The sequence below is a fragment of the Euphorbia lathyris genome, chromosome 8 (assembly GCF_963576675.1).
Source record: "Euphorbia lathyris chromosome 8, ddEupLath1.1, whole genome shotgun sequence".
NCBI classification, from domain to species: domain Eukaryota; kingdom Viridiplantae; phylum Streptophyta; class Magnoliopsida; order Malpighiales; family Euphorbiaceae; genus Euphorbia; species Euphorbia lathyris.
Window position 1 is genome coordinate 47,726,133 of NC_088917.1, and position 14,040 is coordinate 47,740,172.

At 37.4% G+C, this 14,040-nt stretch overlaps 1 pseudogene; it reads left to right on the forward strand.

The window, feature by feature from the left end:
* Positions 1-207: 207 nt before the first annotated feature.
* On the forward strand, positions 208-13,504 carry LOC136203937 (probable carboxylesterase 18; annotated as a pseudogene).
* Positions 13,505-14,040: the final 536 nt, after the last annotated feature.

Below are 14,040 nucleotides of genomic sequence, written 5' to 3' on the forward strand. Positions count from 1 at the left end.
AAATATCAAATTCACCATCTCCTCATTCTCTCACACCTCTTTTTAATTTATTTTCATTCTCTCTCTAAACACACTCACTCTCCCTCTCTATTTTCTCTATCTAAAAATAGATTTTATAACCACACTTATATAATATATATTTATTTTTTTGGTTACCACGTATATAATATATATATCATTCTCCTCTGTTTCATGTAAAAGGAGAAAATGGCACAATGGCCTCTCAAGCTTCCATGAAGTGTTAAGCTTCTAAATGTTCTCTCCTGCTTCGCCAAAATCACTCGTCGTCCAGATGGCTCAGTCAACCGTTCTCTTATACATTTCTTGGACTGGCCAATTTCACCATCCAACAAGCCAGTCATGAACGTCATATCCTCTGATTTCACTGTCGATAAACCTCAAGATCTCTATTTCCGCCTCTACACTCCCACTATTGGAACTTCCTTGCTGGTTGATATTGGAATATCCAATTACACCTTGTTTGCTTGCTTCAGGTAACCTGAGAATAAAGAACACAGTCACACAGGGGTCGGAGTCCGGTGAACCTTCTCCGATGCTTAAGTCAGTGATGTGAATACTGACTTGAAAATAGTTTTAAAAAGAATGTAGTATGAGAAGTTGTGTACCTATGGTGATTACCTCCACGTTATTTATAGATAACTATTTACCTCTTGGTTTGTGCCTTTGTACACGTGTGTTGTCGTCCATTTCACAGTAAAATCAAGTCATAATTTTGTCTATTTGAGTGTCTTTTTATTACTTTAGTATTAATTTTTTTGCTAAAGTTCACTTCAATTCACAATTTCACACACCATCACATAATTTTAATTTAATTGACGAGTTTTTAGTTTATTTTTACACTCTCACACACCCTCACGAGATTGACAATTTATCCGAGTGAGTTACAGGGCAAGAACGAGGATGCATTCCGTGAAAAGACGACAAAACGGCAATTCTTGGACAATTTAAGCCAATTGCAACAGATTCTCACAAAGCGTTGCAATTTCCTGGAAGCAGAGCTGGAATTGTTCAAGGGGCAGGTCTCAACAAGACCTACTGTCTTCAGCAACTTGCACCGGGCGGCTCCTCTTCTCTATGCAAGCCCATACCTCTCTTCAATTGAACTTCTCAAGGACATTTAATGCACAAATTCAGTATTTTGGAGGCCTCTAATCATCAATTTCATATTATCATCTTGATTGGAGCAAGATTTAGCTTATAAATAGATGAGATTTTGGAAGAGAAGATACACTTTTCACACCTTTTGCACCCTTTTATATAGTTCCTCCATTGTTGTTATAGCCAAGCTTTGGGAAATTGTCGATACTTTAGTTTTAGTTGATTTTTTTAGTTCTTAAGTACAATTTCTTGTTTCAAAGTCATTTCCTTTTAGTTTTGTAAGTTGATTTCACATTTAATCAAAAGTTTGTTCATCTTCCATTTCTTCATCTTCTACTTTTAATGAGTTTAACATAGCGAACAAAAGAGAGGCAAAGCAAGAATGGTAATAGATTATCGAGAACTAAATAAGAAAACGATTTTTGATGGATATTTTTTACCTTATAAGAGAAATTTAATTAATAGATTATCAGGAAAAAAGTGGTTTAGTAAATTTGATTGTAAAAGTGGCTTTTGAAGTCGTATGTTCATATTTTATTTATATACCGTATTTTGTTTTGGTCCTCTATCGTAATTCCTTCATTATTTATCTTATATTTTATTTTATTTAAAAAGTCGTATCCTAATAATAGTGCATATGTACTATCATATTCTGTTACTCCTACAATTATCTCATATTCTAGATCAAGGAGATGTTGGTAATATTCTAATAATATAATTAATTTGCCTAATAGAATAGAAATTTCTAAACTATTGCTAGTATCTAATTTTTCTTTAAAATTTTCGATTCTAGTTACGATATGATCTTGTAGTTGTAATCCTTCACTATCTATTATATATCCTAAATATTCTATTTTATTTTTAAAGATTTCTGATTTCTTTTCAGATAAAAGGATTCCATGTTGTCGTACTGTTTTTATAAATGCATCTAGGTGCTGTAAATGGTCTGCTATATTATTGCTATAGATTAATATATCATCGACATAAACTACACAGAAGTCATTTAATTTTCTAAATATCGTATCCATTCGTCGAACCTTCCTCCTTCTATCCTAGGTAATAATTTCTGGATTGGTTGTAGTTTTCTAGAATTAAAATCTATACATATTTCGTCTGGTATTGTTATGATGGAATTTTCCTTATGTTCTAGTGGTTCTAATATTTCCTGATATAATTTTGGTACTAATATATCCCTATCATTTTGTTTTCTGATATGATGATTACCTGTAAGGGCATATATCATTTTTGTTTCTATACTAATTACTTTACTTCCTGGGGGCATTCTTATTCCTTCTAATTTATAATAGAGTGTTAAAGCTAGATCTGTATTAGATGATAGAATATTAGATAATATCCAAGATGCCTTAATAGCAGTAGTAAGAGGAAACTTACTTGAATTTTAAATCTAATTCTTATGCTTTTAGTTATGATTATTTCTCTTGTACTATTTGGACAGTTATAAGTTTGTGGTTCGATTAGTTCACATTTATTCTCATTTATTTGGCTAATATGTACTAAACTTTTGGTTCCTGTATTAATTTCAGCTATACAGTCAGTTGCTCGTAGCTCATTAAATAATATTACTTTTATTCGTAACTTATCTTCATAATATGTATGTAATAAATCTAATGTTCTCGGTTGTCTTTCCTTCCGGGTATTTATCTAATAGACTTCTAACTTGACTCAAAACATTACTAAAATTCCCCTCATCCCTAGTAGGGAAATAAAACTTGAAATAAGAACATAAGCTTAATCCATATTTTAGTTAATCACTTTTTACTCACTATAGTAACAAGAGGTTAACAGAAAACTACACTCTTAGACACGATAGCAAATTAATGTGGTTTCTAGCACTACATTGCTAGGATTTCTCATTGAGCTTAAAGCTTTCTTGTCGTATTTAAGTAACCATTGGCCCGGTTAAGTAAATAGGAGTGAAGAATACGAACGATGTGGTATAAGGTCTTAGCACAGAGTTTCTTTTAGAAATCATCATCTTTAAAATCACGAATTTCTCTTTGGTGTCTTATTTCAATAGATTTCAGTGACTCAAACTTAGGAGGTGAACCCGACTCCCTAGTGTTTTACTCCATTATTTTAACAATGAACGTTGTCATCGCTATAAACAACCAAAACCTCTTTAATCCAATCGTTTAGACTTCAAAAACCTGTGGATAGTTAATGATTGCACGGAATCCCTATGGGATCGATCTTTATATGTAAGTATACTATATTACTTGGTACGATAGAGTGCACTTGCTCTAAAAAGAAAGTATACATTTTATATGCATCAACGTGTCAACATATCATAGATTCGGACCTTATAATTCTGCAATAAGCAGAGTTCAGCGTGGGTATGACATCTAAAGCTCCCTTTCCATCTTTATCTTCCAGAAAGGTCCTTCTTGATGGGGTAGCCTAATGTCTTGGTAATTAATGGGCTTGGGCTTGGTTCGGTTAAGCCCATAATGTCACTAATTACCATATTAGGAGCCCTCCAATAAAGTCTTTTGAAGAGCTCTTTAGGGCTTCTTCAGTTATCTTAACTCCATTATTACTTCTGATAGTAATGATGTCATCATGACCCTTGTTTTAATGCACCGTCTTCCCCCAAAGCCATTATTACATTTCAGTAATAAATGCTTTGATAGGTTCAAGAAAACCTCTTCATCCTCCTTTTTTCTTCTATAAATTCGAACAGGTTTTGTGGACGCATCTCTTTTTCTCCTTTTGCGATTTCTGGCTTTTGGCAAAAACTGTAAGTTTCCTTGAACCGTTACCTTACTTTCTTCTTCGTTTTACTACAATTTTCTTTGATCCTCATGGCTCCTAAAGACACTACCAAGAAAATCTGCCATTCCCAAGCTCCTGAAGATGCTGAGAACGCTAAGAAACCTAGAAAAATGAAACCCAGGATCCCAGATCAACCTTCCTCTTTAACTAAAGAACATCTCTAAGAGATAAGAGAACAATATGATTGTCTTGAGACAATGACCATTTCCCTTCCAAAATCTCACGAAAGAGCCCATAATCCTCCCTCCATAGTGAAATTGGGGCTTTTTACCCAATACCTAGAGTAGGAGATGGCCTTTCCCCTTCATGAGGGCGTTGTTTTGGTCCTACAAGAGTTTAATCTATGCCCATGCCAAATCACTCTCAATGTCTGGTTGGAGCTCCTTAGCTTTGACGAAGTTTGCAGAGACCTCAGAATTCTATTGACCGGATCTCTCTTTTGGCGTTATTGGCGGCCGGCATAGAAAGATGATGAAGATATGGTATAATGGACCATATCTCATAAATGAATACCCTTCATCAAAGCCAAAGTTCAAAGTCATAAGGATTTTAAGCCAAAATGGTTCTGGGTTGAACTGAATGGAATAAATCCGAATGACCCTTATATCCAAGGATTTCCCTTCATCACAAAATGGAACGCTCAACCAAAGTCCTCCAAAACATGGAAGTTGGAGTGAGCCTTAACGTTAGACGAAGAGGCGGCAACTGAAAATATTGAATCCTATAGTATCCAATAGGACTATAAGGATATGGTTCATCTTGTTCGAACCAAAGGACGAACCTACTTCTTTAGCTGAATCCATGGCATTGTTTATCCTGGCTCCGAAAAATTTGCTGAAGCCGAAGGTGACTTTTAATCTTCATTTGATTTGCTTTCTTCTTTTATTTTGTAGGTATTTTGACAATGTCTATTAATGATGCAATCATAGCTCGGCTGGAGAGATGGAAAAGGAGCACGAAGGTGCCCTTCGCAACAAAGAGCCAAATTCTAAAAATTAGCCCTTGACCCTTGATGGTGCCGAAACCCCCGAAACTCCTTTTGCTTAACCCCAAGCTGATGCAAGTACATCTTCACTTCCTAATGCTCATAACACATCTCCCAGTCCAACTCCTAGAGAAGAAATGATGCAAGATGTATTTCTAACTCCTCTAACAGCGAACAAGATGGATGTTCATACGCCACCCTCATTGAGTGCCTTCAGAGATACACATGTCATTTTGGAGCCTGAAGTCATTGCTCAACCACAAGCCATTGCCCTAACTTCTTCCTCCGAAGTGACTGTTTCTATTCCCGCTTTGAACAAAATTGTTGGAGAATGTTCTGAAAAGAAAATCGCGCTTAGAGCCGAAGTTGCCTTATCCTCGAAGAAACCAGCCGTTGAAAGAAGTGGTTCTTAGCCATCAGATTCAGATGTATCTGATACCGAAAGATTGCTTCATTTCGAAAAAGTTTTGGAGAAGGAGCTTGAGCAAACTCGTTGCCTGAAACAGTTGGTTGTTCCATTGCCTGTCAATTGTCCTTTTGCTATCAAATGTTGTTTGACTAGGGGAATTGAGACAAATTCCGAAGAGCCTGTCCCGAAGAGACGCAAAGTCACTAAAAGAAGAACACACCAAGCACAAAGCTGATTATCGGAGCTAGCTTCCACTTGGGGTCAATCCAAGAACAGTTTACCAAGTAACCGATTCAGTCAGCTTGGAAACATTAGACATGTTTCATTACTATGACCGCCTGGAGGTACTAGTTTATCCCTTTTCCTTAGTCAAAAAAATTGTATGCTTATTTTGATTGTATTCGTCTTTTGCAGTTGTGGCGCAAATTATTTAGAGAGAACATTTCTCCCAAAAATCCAAGAATTGTTGAAGATATTTCTCAACTTACTGTGATGCCGAATACTTCGAACAGCTGAATGTATATTCGGCTTGTCGCGAAGTGTTGGAACGAAAGGCAACTATAAGTTATACACCTTTTCACTTTTTTCGTTCCTACAAGTGTTTGCAACTTAATAATCCCCAATTTTTTGACTCCCAGGATCAGTCCGCCACAATTCTTATGGTGGAGCAATATCGTCTCATGGCCGAAAAATATAATGAGCAGCCTTAAAGTCAGATTCTGTTGAACACTCAGCATACAAATGCTTTGAGGCTTTTGAAGAACGAACTAGCCGAAGCCAGAAAAGAAATTGAAAAAGCTGAAGCAAAAAACAGACTGCTCAGCGAAATGAAATGAAAAACTAGCTTTGCAAAAAGCTAGTAAGGCTTCGGGCTTGAATAAATTAGTCAATCGTCACAAAGAGACCACTCGGAAACAGCTGAAAACTCTACAAATTTTGCAAGCAGATCATGATCGGTTGAAAGAAAGAGATCAGTCGAACCAAAATGCATCAATCAGATTTTGGTTGATCTGGATGCTCTTCATGAAAAGTGCAACAACTTTGAAGTTCTTCTGTCAAGTGCCAAGGCTGAGATTGATCAAGAGAAAGAACGATCTGAATTGGCTAATAAGGGTCTAAAAGTAGCATAAGAATCTAATGCAGCTTTGCGTGCAAAAATAGACTCTTAAGGCGAAGAATACTAAGGCTTTGGGACTTAGTCGTTCCCTAAAATTTAGGGTTTGGTTTCTTCGTACTCTTCAAGAGAAATACCCTGATGTTGACTTTCACTTTTGGGTGAGAGTCTTCCCTCCCGAACATCACAAAGATGTTCCCGGAGCTCCCTTGGGGAATTCCCGAATCTTTACTAGGTTCTTCCTTCCTTTTGTAATGAAATTTTTATATATATATAAATTTTCACTTCTTCCTTCGCCTTTTATCGTTTGAATGGATGTTTATTTTATAAATTCAGTGTCTTTACTTAGAATGTATTTTTGCTTAATGATTGTGGCTAGAATCCATGTAGCATGCATAGGATTAGCTTTAATATAATCAATAAGAAATTCCAAACATAGATGTTAAAATTGGTAAAATTCATCACTTCTATTGCATTTGACTGCTATAGAAAGTAGGATTTACAATGTTTTCAAGACAAAGATACAAATGAAAGAATTAACGAAGTAAAAAATCATACCATCAAAGGATAAGTTTATTGATAAAACGTTCTTAATGACACCGCATTCTATGTTCTAGGAATGAGTTTTCCATTCAACTCTTGAAGCTTATATGTATGGGTGCCCACACATTCCATAATTTGGAATGGTCCATCCCAATTTCTGCCTAACTTGCCTTTATCTTTCCTAGATTGTGAAGCTTCGGCATTCCTTAAAACCAAGTCTCCTTGGAAAATTTGTCTAGGCTGAACTCGTTTGTCATGAGTTGCCTAAATTTTTTTGCTTGTAAGCAGCTGTTTTAATTGTCGCTTGTTCTCTTCGCTTCTCTAGAAAATCTAAATTCTACCACGTTCACTCCTCATTTCCATCTACCAAATAGTAGATTGCTCTTAGACTAGGGCTTCCAATCTCGACCGGAATGAAAGCTTCATTCCCATACATTAGTGAGAAATGGGTTTCTCCGGTAGCCGCTCTTGGAGTTATTTTATATGCCCATAAGACATGTTGTAACTCTTCTGCCCAAGAACCTTTTTGCTTTGCCCAACCTTTTCTTCAAGCCATGAACAATGGTACGATTTGTTACTTCGGTCATTCCATTACTTTGGGGGTGGGCAACCGAAGTAAACCGGAGCTTAACGTGCAAAGCCTCACAATAAAATTGAAAAGCATTACAATCAAACTACTTTCCATTATCTGTGATGATGGTATGAGAAACACTGAATCTACATAGGATTATTTTTTCAATGAATGTTATACCCTGAGCTGAAGTAATAGAAGCCATTGTTTCGGCTTCGACCCATTTGGTAAAATGGTCCACAGTTACGATTAAAAACTTCGTCTAGCCCTTAGCCATTGGAAATGCCCCCACAATCAATACCCCACGTAGTGAAGGGCCAAGTTGGTTGAATAACCCTCATGGGTGTGCCTGGGGATTGTATGATTAGTGTAAAATGTTGGCATTTCAAGCATTTTCATACTAACTCAACTGCATATACGGCCATTTTAGGCCAGTAGACCCCTTGAATTACGACTTTCTTGCCAAAGCATCTCTACCTTTAATGCGCTCCACAAATTCCTTCATGAATTTCTTATAGGATCAACTTGCCTTCATTGAACCCAACGCACTTTAACCATGGTTGATCAAACGATCTTCTGTATAAAACATTGTCAATCACAGAAAACCTTCCTGCCTTTCGTTGTATCTTGACCTGCTCATTTTTATCCTCAGGTAAGACACTTGTAGTAAGAACGGTGAAGATAGGATAAAACCATTCATTAGAATCGTCAATCGCCATGATTTCTACTTGATTTATACTTGCGACATGAATTTGCTCGATTCAGCAAGAACAATATTTAGACCCATCTGGAGTCGAAGCTAGCTTTTCCAAATAAGCCGCTTCGTTATTTTCTTCCCTTGGAACTCTTTGAATTTCCAAGCTTCGGCCTTCGGCCTTAGTCTCCTGCAGAAAACGTTTGACCAGAGCTAGGTATTTTCTCATAGTATATGTGCGAGTCTCAAAGTTTTCTGTAAGTTGAGAGACTACTAGTTGAGAATCACTTTTCAAAATTGCTCTGTCCAGTTTGATGATGTTGAGAATCCGAAGCCATTGCAATAAACGCTTCATATTCAGCCACATTATTAGATGCTATGAAGCCTAATGCAGCATTATACCAAAGCTTTATCCCATGAGGACCTTGCATGAAGAATCCAATTCCTACACCTTCCTTATTAGAACTTCCATCAACATAAATCTCCCAAATTTCAGAGAGTTTCGGGATAAGACTTTCATCCTCAGGAATTTCGATCAAGAAGTCCTTTAAACGCCTTTCTAGGCTCATATTTGATATCAAATTCATTTAGCTTAGATCCTAGTCCGTAATTCTCCCAGATGTTTCTGGTCTTTGCAAAATATTCTAAAGTGGCCTGTTAGTCCGGACTATAATTGAGTGGCTCTGAAAGTAATGCCTAAAATTTTGAGCAGTAATTACCACCCAAAAGGGAAGCTTCTCTAGCTTTGAATACCGAATCTGACCCTTAAGACTCTACTCATATAATACATAAGAAATTGCTCTATGCCTTCTTCCCGAATCAATATTGTGCCAATTGAGTCTTCAGAAACACTAATATATAAATACAACGTTTCTCTTGGTAGAGGTCGGCTCAACAATGGTGGAGAAGCTAAAAAGGCTTTCAGCTGCTCAAAAGATGACTGACATTCGACCGTCCAAGCAAAGTCTTTCACCCCCTTCAGACTCTTGTAAAATGGCATACATCTTTTGGCCGAACAGGAGATAAACCTACCCAACGCATTTATCTTCTCATTCAACTTCTAGACATCGTTAACTTTCTTCGGTGGCTCCATATCAATAATGGCTTGGATTTTATCTAGATTTGCTTCGATACCCCTATGAGATATCATGAATCCAATGAACTTGCCTGAAGAAATGCCAAAAGTAAATTTTTCAGGGTTAAGCTTTAGATTGTGCTCTTGTAAGGTAGCAAAGACGATAGCCAAATTTGCTGCATGCTCTTCCACTTATCAACTTTTCACAATCATATCATCAATATAAACCTCCACCCTATCACCAATAACATCGCCAAAGATCTTATTTACTAGTCTTTGGTAAGTCACTCCTGGATTCTTCATCCCGAAGGGCATTACTTTGTACCCATAAGTCCTTTCGTTAGTTCGAAAGCAAACATTGGCAATATCATCGGGATTCATTGGGATCTGGTGATGTCCAGATGTCGCATCCAATAATGAATAAATGGCAAACCCAGTAGTAGAGCCAATCAAAATGTCAATACACGGCAAAGGATAAGAGTCCTTTGGACATGTCGTATTAAGGTTAGTGAAGTCCACACACATCCTCCATTTGCCATTAGCTTTTTTTCACTAGAACAACATTAGCAATCCACTTTGCGTACACTACCTCTGCTATATGCTCATAATCTAACAATTTCTTCACCTCAACTCTGATAACTTGTTGCTTATCCATTCCATGATTTCTCATCATTTGTTTGACAAGAGTGGCATCCTTTCGAATATTCAATGAAAGCATTATGACATCTAGAGATACACCAATTATTTCAGTTGGAAACCATGCAAATGCCTGGATGTTTGTCTTCAGAGTGTAAATAATATATGCCTTCGGTTGCTGCATAATTTCCAAAGCAATCTGAATAGATTTTTCTTTGGCTAACCACATTGTTTCCAAAGCTCCAACTGGCTTGGTCCTTTCGCGCTCTTCTTCCACAGGATCCTGTGTTGGTTTCATTTTTAACGAAGCCAAATAAATTTCTTGGGCCACCACCTGATTGCCTTGTGCAACCAACATACCCTCTTCAGTTGGAATATGTCAAGCTAAATGATGAATAGATAAAGCTCCAGCAGATTCCGACAAGAATAGACGCCCAATGATGACATTGTATGGCAATACCAAATCGATTACCAAAAACTCAGCTTTAGAATGCCACTTGACTGGCCCATCACCAATAGAGACCACACTGCCAAACAAAGGAACAAAATGACTGGAAATCCCCACCAAAGGTGATAAAGTGGGAATTAAACGATCGTGATCAAGTTTTAAGGCGTCATATGCTTTCTTGGTAATGATATTCGCAGAACTGCCCGTGTCAATGAACACCCTATGGACTTTGTATTCCTCTACAATAATCTCAATTACTAAAGCATCATTATGTGTTTGTTGATTAAAACTGCCGAATGAAAACTCAGCCTTAGAACTGGAGATTCTTTCCTTTCCCATGTCCATCCTTCGTCTCTTAACAGAACGATCCTCACTAGGTCCTCCTGCTATAACATTAATAACTCCTCTAGGAGCTCATTCAACATGTTGCTTATCCTAGGGCTCCTTAGTCTTGATGGCATTTCTTAGAAATCTATCCAATTTACCGCTTCGGCCATCTTGTTTAATTCGGCAGCCAACTGCTTGTAATCTTCAGTATCATGTCCTTCACTTTTATGGAATTCACAAAATAGGCCATTGTGTCTTCGGCATGAAGTCTTGAGCTTCGGTGGATACTGAATATGTTGTTTGTTGGTTTCTACCCAGTAGAGGACCTCATTTCTAAGGGCATTCAAAAGTACACAGTTTTGATCCACGTGCTCCTTAGATCATTTATGCTCCTCTTTACCCCTATTGCCCTTTCCTTCCTTCAGTTGATATACCAAACTCAGCCTTTCTTTCAATAAAGGATTCAAACTATGGCCATCCCACTTGACAAAATCCCTAGCTCTTCTCATTAAATCTCGAAACATTTAAGGCCTCTGAGTAGTTAAATCCTTAGACAAATCATTGCTTCGGTAGTTACTTGCCGTAGCCTCAATCGCTCCATCCACATTGAGATTTTTTATCTGAATTGCTACTCTTTGAAACCGTTCCACCCATTCCTTCAGCGCTTCACTTGGTTATTGAACTAGATAGTTTAGATCCTACATGGTTTTGCTTTCGGGAATGGACATGATGAAATGATCACAGAACTCTTGCGACATATGCTTAAAAGACCGAATAGATCCAAGCAAAAGATGATCATACCAATAAGCAGCTGAATCTCTCAAGGTTGTTGCAAGTCTACACATAAGTGCATCAGTAGCAGTAGTGGTCTGGAGTGCTCTTTGGAAATTCTCGATGTGAAGAGTAGGATCGGTCATACCATTATAGTCTTTCAACAAGGGATATTTAAACTCCCTAGGCATTGGTTGGCCTATGATGTCAGCACTTAACGGAGTATCTATCTGCATTGTTACTGATCCCTTTAGCCTAAAATCCTTCATCCTTCATTGCTTGCCGAAGCTCTCCCTTAATGAGACTCAGAACTTCCTCCTTCAGCGAAAATTCTTTTTCCCTTTGCTTTGGCCGCTCCAAGCCATGACAACCAGGAGATTTGGACCTTCCCGAACTCCTTTTGTGTGCCTCATAATGACGAACCAAAAATTTGGTAGAATCATGACAAATATTCTTTCATCGCTTCGGGAACCTTAAATCTCCTCTCCTTGATACCAGCTTCAGCCTAACTGGAAAAGGTGAGTGATGACGTCCTCGATATTGAGGACCACATGATCTCTCTAGACCTGCCCCTTCCAACTTTTGTATGAGACTTTTTGGAAAGATTTCTCTTCTTAGGACATGTTTTAATTGTATGATGTCCAGTAGAACAGGCAATGGAACTACCTCATTCCTCATGTCTCCATACCTTCCTTGCCTCCAACAGCTCCAAACGCATAACCTCCATTTCCGAAGCATGCTCTACGCAAAGAATATTCATTGACTCTTGTATGGAGCCCATGTTATAAATCAACTACTTCGTAAGATTGTTTATGAAACAATGTTGTTTCGGATCCAATGATCCTAAACAAGCCTCAATTCGTTTATCCAATGTTGTTGTAATAAAGATATACGGAATTAGATGATTGCTAGAATCGAGCAAGCCACGATTGTGAGTAGCTGAAGAACTAGGCAAGTCCTCCATTCTCTGACTGAATGGAGCCGGAGAATGAACAACTAGGTGAGCGATTTATGGAGTAAACTGTTGAAGAACAGAGAGGGACGAACGATAGAAGAGTGAACATAGACCATCTTGTTACGAGATTCAGTCCATGATCACCACACCAATTGATATCGGAATATCCAATTACACCTGGTTTTCTTGCTTGAAGTAACCTGATAACAAAGAACACACTCAGACATGGGCCGAAGTTCGACGAACCCTCTCCGATGCTTAAGTTAGTGATGTGAATATTAACTTGAAAGTAGTTTTAGTAAGAATGTAGTTTGAGAAGTTGTGTACCTGTGGTGATTACCTCCACACTATTTATAGATAACTATTTACCTTTTGGTTTGTGCCTTTGTACATGTGTCAACATATCATAGGTTCGGACCCTATAATTCCGTAATAAGCAAAGTTGAGCATGTGTACGACATCCGAAGCTCCCTTTCCATCTTTATCTTCTAGAAAGGTCCTTCTTGATGGGTTGGACTAATGTCTTGGTAAATAATGGGACTAGGCTTGGTTCGGTTACGCCTATAATGTCACTAATTACCATATCACCAGTTATCTTCTTCATCCACAATAATGGTTTTGCATACAATGCACCTTTTTCAAAACCTTATGATGACTTCTGTCGTCGATTTGCACATGAACTCTCTGCCTTCATTATCTCCATCAATTACAGACTTCTAGTGGAGCACCGATATCTAGCCCAAATCAAAGATTGTTTTGACATTTTGAAGTTTATTGATAGCACAGAGATAGACAGATTCTAAAAAAACATAGATCTGAAACGGTTCTTCATTGCTGGAGATAGTTCAGGAGCAAACTTAGTTCATTATGTGACAGTTAAAGCTAGTGAATATGAGTTTTCTCGAGTGAAACACATCGGAAATATTTTGATCCAGTCGTTCTTTAGAGGAGAAGAACAAATAGTGTCGGAGTTAAGGCTGGCGAAAGCTTTATTTATTAATGTGGATTTAACAGATTGGATGTGGAAGAGTTACTTGCCGAAGGGATCGAATCAGTATTTTTAGAGAGAAAATATAGAGGGAGCGTGAGTGTGTTTATAGAGAGAATGAAAATAAATTAAAGAGAGATGTGAGAGAATGAGGAGATGATGTATTTGATAATTTATTTTTGTTTTGGGTTTGTTTGTGATAAGTAGACAATAAAGAGTTAATTTATAAAATAAATAAATATAAAAATAGCTCTTTTCCATTTGACTTTTGACTTTTTTTAACACTGTTAATCAGTTTAGGTTGTCTTTGCTAACAGAATGAACTACAATGTATTAGTTTGCAAACTTTTAAACCATGTAGTTTATGTTTGAAAATGACCCAAACCATATAGTTTATTTTTTACTTTTTCCAAATACATAAAAGTACAAAATAAATATAAATTTACCGAAAACAGGAAATGGTACTCTACCCGAACTAAAACAAGGGTTTGTCTGACTCTATCGCCGATCTGATATGTATGTAGCCGATCGGCAACAGAGGTGGCCGATCGGCAATAATATTACCGATTGGCTACCTATTCAGGCATCAAACTCTTGTTTTAGCGAAAGTAA